Consider the following 10,000-nt stretch of genomic DNA (forward strand, 5'->3'; position numbering starts at 1 on the left):
TTTCCGCATGACCGCTGCTGATCCAACAGCCTACTCGAGACGAAAGACAAGAGCTTGGCGCGCGCGTACTCGCGCAGCTCTCCAAAGCCACTCGGCCAGTGCCAGGGACGGCTCTCTGCGCCGGAGCCACAACAAGTCTACTTGAGGCGGAAGACGAAGCCAGCAAGGGCCTGGCCGCAAGTGCGTTCGAATACGGGATTACAGTCCCTCGTCTGTCCGTACTTCCTCTTTCGACGTGCGGCGCCTTCCCAAAGCGCACAAGTCCGCAAACCGCAGAACGCTTCCGACGTAGCAAAGCCGCGTTTCCTTCGGTACTTCGCAGCAACGCCGCCTTTCCCTCGGCGGCGGGCAAATAGCCTGCAGACGTCGTCGCATTGAACCGCGAACTCGACACCTCGCGCGTCACGAGCGGGAGCCGACCGGCAGCCTCCGGCCCTTTCGGGCGCGGTGGAATTTGCCGCGGAGGACGGGAGAGTGCTTTAGGCCACGGTTCCTTCCGTACTTGGCAGCCGCACCCTCAATACCGCCGGTTCCATGACCGACCGAGCGCCGCACCGTTCCTTTAGTACTTGGGCAGCAACAAAGTCGGGTCGTTACTCCACACTCGCCGCAGGAAGCGACCGGCAGCCGCCAGCCTTTTCAGACTCGGCAGCGTTTGCCGCGGAGGACGGGAGAGCGCTCGCACCACGGTTCCGTGTGTACTAAGCGGCAGCGGCATTAGCTCTCGACCGTCAGTTCCTTGACCGACCGCACGCTTCGCCGTTCCCCTCGTACTGGGCAAGAGCAGCAGGTCGGGTCGTCTTACTCCCATTCCGCGCAAGAGTGCCGAGGCGGACTTCAGAAAGCCCACCCAACAGTGTGCGTTACGCCGTTTCTACCCGCGGGCGCGGCCAAGCCAACCGTCCAAGGTTGCAGCCGGCGTCCACTGGGCGCAACAAATTTGGCACGGGGCGCCCTTCGAAATTCGGGCAATCCCCGGCATGTTCGGGTATAGCCGTCCCCGCGTCCAAGCGGGGCCAGCGGCGGAAAGCGTCGGGCGCAGCGAGCTGCTTCACCCACACGGGGTAGAAACAATGGCGCTCGTCACCCTCGAACAATCCGGTAATGATCCTTCCGCAGGTTCACCTACGGAAACCTTGTTACGACTTTTACTTCCTCTAAATGATCAAGTTTGGTCATCTTTCCAACAGACCGGCGCAACCGAAAGGCCGCGCCGGACATCGGTCCGAAGACCTCACTAAATCATTCAATCGGTAGTAGCGACGGGCGGTGTGTACAAAGGGCAGGGACGTAATCAACGCGAGCTTATGACTCGCGCTTACTGGGAATTCCTCGTTCAAGGGGAACAATTGCAAGCCCCTATCCCAATCACGAAAGAAGTTCCACGGGTTACCCAGTCTTTTCAGACAGGGATAAAGACACGCTGCTTCCTTCAGTGTAGCGCGCGTGCGGCCCCGGACATCTAAGGGCATCACAGACCTGTTATTGCTCTGTTTCGTGCGGCTAGGAGCCGCTTGTCCCTCTAAGAAGGTTGTAAGGTGCTGGGAACCCCGCACCTATTTAATAGGCTAGAGTCTCGTTCGTTATCGGAATTAACCAGACAAATCGCTCCACCAACTAAGAACGGCCATGCACCACCATCCACCGAATCAAGAAAGAGCTCTCAATCTGTCAATCCTCCCAGTGTCCGGGCCGGGTAAGTTTTCCCGTGTTGAGTCAAATTAAGCCGCAGGCTCCACTCCTGGTGGTGCCCTTCCGTCAATTCCTTTAAGTTTCAGCTTTGCAACCATACTTCCCCCGGAACCCAAACACTTTGGTTTCCCGGAAGCTGCCCGCCGAGTCATTTGAGTAACTCAGGCGGATCGCTGGTTGGCATCGTTTATGGTCAGAACTAGGGCGGTATCTGATCGCCTTCGAACCTCTGACTTTCGTTCTTGATCAAAGAAAACATTCTTGGCAAATGCTTTCGCAGTAGTTCGTCTTGCGACGGTCCAAGAATTTCACCTCTAGCGCCGCAATACGAATGCCCCCGTCTGTCCCTCTTAATCATTACCTCGTATTCCAAAAACCAACAGAACAGAAACGAGGTCTTGTTCTATTATTCCATGCAAGTTTATTCAGGCGACTCGCCTGCGTTGAGCACTCTAATTTTTTCAAAGTAAAAGCACCGGCCTTCTCGAGGCACACAATGAAGTGCACCAAGAAAGGACCGGCATGATGTTCAGTCCGAGCCGTCGCATCGGGTAGATGCACTACTCGTCTGGAACTGAGATCCAACTACGAGCTTTTTAACCGCAGCAGCTTTAGTATACGCTATTGGAGCTGGAATTACCGCGGCTGCTGGCACCAGACTTGCCCTCCAATTGATCCTCGTTAAAGGATTTAGAGTGTACTCATTTCAATTACGGGGCCTCAAAAGAGTCCCGTATTGTTATTTTTCGTCACTACCTCCCCGTGCCGGGAGTGGGTAATTTGCGCGCCTGCTGCCTTCCTTGGATGTGGTAGCCGTTTCTCAGGCTCCCTCTCCGGAATCGAACCCTGATTCTCCGTTACCCGTAACAACCATGGTAAGCAAGTAACCTACCATCGAAAGTTGATAAGGCAGACACTTGAAAGAAACGTCGCCGGCTCGTGGCCATGCGATCAGCACAAAGTTATCCAGAGTCACCACACAATACGGGCCGAAACCCGATCGATCTTGGTCTAATAAAAGCACCCGTCGCCCAAAGGGCTTCAGGCTCACTGCATGTATTAGCTCTAGAATTGCCACAGTTATCCAAGTAGGAAGAAACGATCTAAGGAACCATAACTGATTTAATGAGCCATTCGCGGTTTCGCCTTATTTCGGCATGTACTTAGACATGCATGGCTTAATCTTTGAGACAAGCATATGATTACTGGCAGGATCAACCAGGTAATCGTTCAACTGCGCGTCCCGCCTGTCAAGCAGGCCGGACGCCGTTTTTGCGATGCCGAGGCCACCTTCAGGCGCCCCAGCACGCTTCGTTCTTGCAAAGAGTAGCACTTTGCACAGTCCGAGACGACGGCGTTCGAGCTCGCTACGGCGCCCTCCCCGAAGGGCCGGGTATCGCCACGCGGCAAGAAGCACGCAACATTCTCGATAGACTGGTTGTGTCGACTCGATCACGGCTTGCGGTTTCTCTTGAGCCCGCAGCACAGGTGGACCGACCGACACTTGCAACGTAGCCGAGACGGCAAAGCCGCCAGGCGACGGGTCACGCCCGCGCCTTCGGCGCTTTCGCATTTGACTCGTCCGAGGACGATGCGGAACACAACTCGATATCGTGGAGAAAGCGTCGTCCGACAACCAGCCCCTAACGCATCAAGCGGATGAGGCTGCAGACGTCAGCTGTGGGATCCACGGGAGCGATACCGGGGACACGCTTGACGGGCACGAAGCCCGCCGCATATCAAACACCCAGGTCGCTTTTGGGGGCGACTGCTCTCTGGGACCCCCATATAATAGCAGCGATAAGTTCCCAAATCTCCATGGGGCCGTACTCGTGCCACTTTCGACGAGCGTTTGGCGAAAATCGTGCCGCCTCGCAGCGCCGCGAGCGAGATGGAAAGCTTACGTCGGCAGCGCAATGCCGAAGTCGTGAAAGCGCAGCGCGTCGACCGAATGCGCGAACGGCAATCTCTCGCCTATGGACAGCGCGGTTTCCAGAACAATCGCCTTTCTGTGCCCCTACGGGGCCGCACGCTAGCGCGGCCCTTTCGCCGTTTCCGAGCACGAGTGCGACCGGCGCGGGCGGCGTGCTCGACACCCCGGCTGACGCCGTTTCGGACTTTGTCTCTTCGCGCGCTCGCGCCAACGCCGCGGCAAAACGACGACCTCTGCGCGGTTCTTTCCCGGTTCCCGGCGTGCTATAGTGCAGCCAGCCGGACGGTGGCGACGACTCAGTCGCGGCCGTGCGGTGGCTTGTACGCCAAAGTTGCGTGACGGGCGTCGAGCTCCCGCCGCGGCCCGGCTCAGGTGGTTTCGGACTTCTGTCTCTTCCGAGCGCTCGCGTCGTCGTGGGCACGATTCTCGAGTGCGGAGCGGTGCGCGGACACCACCACGAACACGCGCAAGCCGAAAACGGCACTACGGTACAACGTCGGCCAGGGCGGTACGGCCCCCTTATGTGAGCAGCGATAAGTGACCAGATCTCCACGGGGCCGTACTCGTGCGACAAGGCGGCGTACTGCGCCGAGCCGAGCGCCAATATTTGGCCTTGGCACGGCCGATTTGAGCTCTCGCGATCGCCGCGGTACCGCCGCTCACCGATTCAAGGCACGCTAGCGCGGCCCCTTCGCCATTTTTCGAGTAAGAGTGCGAAAAGCGCGCGCGGCGTGCTCGTCGCCCCGGCTGACGTAGTCTCGGACTTAGTCTCGCTCACGCCGCCCCGGCTGACGTCGTCTCGCGGACTTAGTCGCGCTCACACCGCCCCGGCTCACGTGGTTTCGGACTTCCGTCTCTTCCGAGCGCTCGCGTCGTCGTGGGCACGATTCTCGAGTGCGGAGCGGTGCGCGGACACCACCACGAACACGCGCAAGCCGAAAATGGCACTACGGTACAACGTCGGCCAGGGCGGTACGGCCCCCTTATATGAGCAGCGATAAGTGACCAGATCTCCACGGGGCCGTACTCGTGCGACAAGGCGGCGTACTGCGCCGAGCCGAGCGCCAATATTTGGCCTTGGCACGGCCGATTTGAGCTCTCGCGATCGCCGCGGTACCGCCGCTCACCGATTCAAGGCACGCTAGCGCGGCCCCTTCGCCATTTTTCGAGTAAGAGTGCGAAAAGCGCGCGCGGCGTGCTCGTCGCCCCGGCTGACGTAGTCTCGGACTTAGTCTCGCTCACGCCGCCCCGGCTGACGTCGTCTCGGACTTAGTCGCGCTCACACCGCCCCGGCTCACGTGGTTTCGGACTTTCGTCTCTTCCGAGCGCTCGCGTCGTCGTGGGCACGATTCTCGAGTGCGGAGCGGTGCGCGGACACCACCACGAACACGCGCAAGCCGAAAACGGCACTACGGTACAACGTCGGCCAGGGCGGTACGGCCCCTTATAAGAGCAGCGATAAGTGACCAGACCTCCACGGGGCCGTACTCGTGCGACAAGGCGGCGTACTGCGCCGAGCCGAGCGCCAATATTTGGCTTTGGCACGGCCGATTTGAGCTCTCGCGATCGCCGCGGTACCGCCGCTCACCGATTCAAGGCACGCTAGCGCGGCCCCTTCGCCATTTTTCGAGTAAGAGTGGGAAAAGCGCGCGCGGCGTGCTCGACGCCCCGGCTGACGTCGTCTCGGACTTGGTCGACGCCCCGGCTGACGTAGTCTCGGACTTAGTCTCGCTCACGCCGCCCCGGCTGACGTCGTCTCGGACTTAGTCGCGCTCACACCGCCCCGGCTCACGTGGTTTCGGACTTTCGTCTCTTCCGAGCGCTCGCGTCGTCGTGGGCACGATTCTCGAGTGCGGAGCGGTGCGCGGACACCACCACGAACACGCGCAAGCCGAAAACGGCACTACGGTACAACGTCGGCCAGGGCGGTACGGCCCCTTATAAGAGCAGCGATAAGTGACCAGACCTCCACGGGGCCGTACTCGTGCGACAAGGCGGCGTACTGCGCCGAGCCGAGCGCCAATATTTGGCTTTGGCACGGCCGATTTGAGCTCTCGCGATCGCCGCGGTACCGCCGCTCACCGATTCAAGGCACGCTAGCGCGGCCCCTTCGCCATTTTTCGAGTAAGAGTGGGAAAAGCGCGCGCGGCGTGCTCGACGCCCCGGCTGACGTCGTCTCGGACTTGGTCGACGCCCCGGCTGACGTAGTCTCGGACTTAGTCTCGCTCACGCCGCCCCGGCTGACGTCGTCTCGGACTTAGTCGCGCTCACACCGCCCCGGCTCACGTGGTTTCGGACTTGCGTCTCTTCCGAGCGCTCGCGTCGTCGTGGGCACGATTCTCGAGTGCGGAGCGGTGCGCGGACACCACCACGAACACGCGCAAGCCGAAAACGGCACTACGGTACAACGTCGGCCAGGGCGGTACGGCCCCTTATAAGAGCAGCGATAAGTGACCAGACCTCCACGGGGCCGTACTCGTGCGACAAGGCGGCGTACTGCGCCGAGCCGAGCGCCAATATTTGGCCTTGGCACGGCCGATTTGAGCTCTCGCGATCGCCGCGGTACCGCCGCTCACCGATTCAAGGCACGCTAGCGCGGCCCCTTCGCCATTTTTCGAGTAAGAGTGGGAAAAGCGACCGCGGCGTGCTCGACGCCCCGGCTGACGTCGTCTCGGACTTAGTCGACGCCCCGGCTGACGTAGTCTCGGACTTGGTCTCGCTCACGCCGCCCCGGCTGACGTAGTCTCGGACTTGGTCTCGCTCACGCCGCCCCGGCTGACGTCGTCTCGGACTTAGTCGCGCTCACACCGCCCCGGCTCACGTGGCTTCGGACTTGGTCTCTTCGAGCGCTCGCAGCCAGGTCGGGGCCGACGCCGACGTCTGCGTGGGGCTTCAACGATTCCCGGCGCGACGCAATGCAACTGCGCGCAGGATGCCAGCGACTCCGCCGTGGCCGTGCGGCGGTGTACACGCAGAAGTTTCGTGAAGGGGTATCGAGCTCCCGCCGCCCCGGCGGACGTGGTTTCGGACTTTAGCGCTCGCAGCGATCTCGCGGCGATCGCTGACGTCTGCGCGGTTTCAGGTGTGCTACGATGCAGCAGTCTGCCGCACGACAATTTACGGAAGCGAGTGCATTCCGCCCCGGCGGACGCGGCAGCGGACTTTGTGCCTGCGGGAGTGCTCTTGTTGCTGTAAAATTTGAACGGGTGCAGCTGCGCGAAGCAAGTGTACACATTTTCTCTCTCTCTCTCTCTCTCTCTGCCTCTGAGGCGACTGTAATTTTAATTTAAATGCAATTGGAGGCGGGAGCAACCTGATGAGAGTAGGCGGACTTCGGCACACCTTGTAGTTTAGAAATTGTTTTCAAGCTTTGAGGACATACACAATCGCGCCATCTGCTTTCCCCGTCTCTTTGGCACTTCATAGTGTGTGCAGCATGCTCTGCATTCCAAAGAAACGCGCCTGTTTCTCCCCCTCTCTCACGTTCTTCTTGTCTTTCTTGCTGCTCTTGTGAGAAGTTGCTATGCTCTTTACTCGCTGTAAAATAGAATGCTTGCGCGAGCCAACAACTTGCGTGTCTTTCTTTTTTTTTGTTGTTGTTGTTTTTTTCTCTCTTCCCAAGACGTTTCTGCCATTATTCACTAGCTCTCGTTCTTAGTATGCAACGGAGCGTTAGCTCGCGCCATCTACCTTTCTTTCTGTATGGCGAAGGCCGTAGGTTTTCCTAGTTCCGCACACAGATGGCGCGGATGCGTTTTCGCGCCAGTTTCGAACGACCTCGCTGTACACATGTTTCTCATTTAAAAGTTTCAAAGGGGCTTGCGAAAGGGCGTGGTCCTTTTTTCTTGCGCAAGGCTGAGCTTTCCAGCTGTGCTTAAGCTATGCTAGCATGTGTGCGTATGTGTGTGTGTGTGTGTGTGTGTGTGTGTGTGTGTGTGTGCGTGCGCGCGCGCGCGTGCGTGCGCGTGCATATGTGTGCGTGTGTGTGTATACACGCACACGGTAAAGATGATGGGGTAGCGCTATTTCTTTCTTTCTTTCTTTCTTTTTTAACAACACCTGTGCTCCACATGGCGATCTTCCTGCCCTCTATGTTTCCGGTTGGAAGGAGTGCGCAGCCTTTTCTATATTTATTTATTTTTTTTTTTTCATTCTCTTTCATTCGTACATGAGGCGCGCTACCTAATTCTAGCGGTCGAATCGACACGTTGCAATCCGTCCCGGCCTGTGCCGTATGAAAACTTTCAGTGGGCCTTGCGGTAAATAAAAGGAAATGAGGGAAATGCGCGTAGTGTATTACACTTGCGCACGGGCTTGAAACGAAGGCCTCAAAGAAAGCCGCCTTGAGCGGTCGCATTCAGACGGAAGTAAGCATTCCCCTTGCGCGTGTTTTCCGCTCGCCTGTTCCGTTTTCTACGAGGTTGCCTTCGTTGGTTTTGCCTTGCGAACAAGCTTGCGCTCGGGTCTCGTTTCTACGCGACGGCGTTTCGTTAACAGTGAAAGACTGAGGCGTCGCGAGTTGATTCGCGAGATAGAGAGCATAGAGTCTCTAGACGGGCTGGGTTTTATAAGATTGCCCACGCTGTTGCTGAGGTTACCAATGTCGCCAGGGCACCCACAAGGCAGTGGTACAATGGAGTGAAGTGAAAGACATCGCTTCTCGGCCTTTTGGCTAAGATCAAAGTGTAGTATCTGTTCTTATCAGCTTAATATCTGATACGGGTTCTATATGGACCCACGATATTAAACCTATTTTTGGAAGTTGGCGGAGTGCTTGAAGCCTGCTTCACCTCCGCCGCAGGTCGGCCCGGTATTGCACTACCTCCGGGATCGGCCCCCGCTCACTTAGGTGAGACTTCATTCAATCAAAATGAAGAACACAAGCTCGAAGCGAGCACTCACGTGACACGCACCATTCCCATACTATACGCAACGATGCCGGTGTTTCTGAACGATTGTCTGCTGTAATGAGCCACTTGGGGGGGGGGGGGGGGGAAGGGTGATTAGCCGTGGGTTTTGCAATCAATGTAAGTCCCACTCAAAGCCAACACTGCATTTTGGAGTTCACTATCGCTTTGATCCGTAAACGACAGCAAGCTCGCCCTGCGAAAATCCGCTGCCCTAGTGGAAGAAAGGTTCCCTATGAAACAAAAATGGAGTGCCCGATTTCCGGCAACATTTTCGCTGCAGTGGGACCGAGCGCCTCGAAAACAAACTTGTCGTATGGCCAAGTGTGGCGAAATATATTCAAGGGTTCAGAGGTGCCTCAGCTTTCCAACCTGTATGTTATGAATACCTGTTGCTACCTTTTCGTCATCATCATCCTGCTGGCTACGACCACTGCAGGGCAAAGACCTCTCCCATTATTCTCCAAGCACCCCGGTCACGTGTAAGCCCGGTCACGGTCGCCGTCTAGTGCCTGCGCCCTTCCTAATCTAATCTGCCCTCCTAAATTTCCGCCACCCCGTGCTACGCTTCCCTTCTCTTGGAATTCAGTCGGTAACCCTTAATTGATGATCTTCCCCCCACATTGCATGCCCTGCGCACGCCCATTTCTTTTTCTTGGTTTAAACTAAGGTGTCATTAGCTCGCGTTTGTTCGCTCACCCCCCGAATCTGCTCTATTCTTATCCCCCGTAGCGCTACACCCATCATTCTTCTTTCCAAAGCTCGTCGCGTCGCCCTCAGTTACCCTTCGGTAATCCTTAAGGTCCTTCGTTGCGGCACTCGCGGCATCTTTCTCATTTAAATAAGGCTATTTCGTTCAGTTTTGGGGGAAAACTCAATGAGCTAGGCGCGATTGTGTCCCCGGCGCCGCTCTCAACAAGATGGCGGCGCCCAGGCTTTTTGCCTGGTGGTTCGGCTTGACGCAGAACACGCCTGCAGGGCAGTGAAGCCGCATTGAAGGGGCAACGAGCGGCGCAGTGAAGCGCATGCTCGGGCGAAAAACGCGAACATCAGCCAAAAATACAACCAAATGGCCAAATACGAATTTCCGTTATGGGAAATTGGAGTTCAGTTGGCGCGTTGCGCTCGCCTAAGGTAAAGAACATAAATGCGAGTGCCACATCAGCCAAGTCAATGCTGAGGATCGCGTATCATTTCTTATTTATTTTTCCCCTTGCCTCCTGGCCTGCGTGGCCCTAGCGCGCATGCCCACGAAAGTAATGCAATAAGGAAAACGCGAAATCATGCGGTGACGGCTGTATCATATCCATTGTGCGTGCTTTGTTCTTTTTGGACTACAGTGGTGTGCGTTATGAGAAAGTTTCAGTGACCAGCGAACCTATATTTAGAACCACATTTACGGTTACTGCTAACAAGCTGCGGGTAGGTGTTTTTTTTTTCTTTCTTTCTTTTTTTCGCTACCAACGAT

The 10,000-nt window shown here is 57.1% G+C and overlaps 2 non-coding genes across 2 annotated transcripts; one reads left to right on the forward strand and one right to left on the reverse strand.

Annotated features, from left to right (window-relative positions):
- Positions 1–1,102: 1,102 nt before the first annotated feature.
- Positions 1,103–2,917, reverse strand: LOC139053297 (small subunit ribosomal RNA). Its single transcript, XR_011510394.1, has one exon. It is a non-coding gene; the product is annotated as a small subunit ribosomal RNA (ribosomal RNA).
- Positions 2,918–8,277: 5,360 nt separating this feature from the next.
- LOC139053278 (U2 spliceosomal RNA) lies at positions 8,278–8,469 on the forward strand. Its single transcript, XR_011510375.1, has one exon. It is a non-coding gene; the product is annotated as a U2 spliceosomal RNA (small nuclear RNA).
- Positions 8,470–10,000: the final 1,531 nt, after the last annotated feature.

This window comes from Dermacentor albipictus, unplaced genomic scaffold (assembly GCF_038994185.2).
Source record: "Dermacentor albipictus isolate Rhodes 1998 colony unplaced genomic scaffold, USDA_Dalb.pri_finalv2 scaffold_84, whole genome shotgun sequence".
Lineage (NCBI taxonomy): Eukaryota > Metazoa > Arthropoda > Arachnida > Ixodida > Ixodidae > Dermacentor > Dermacentor albipictus.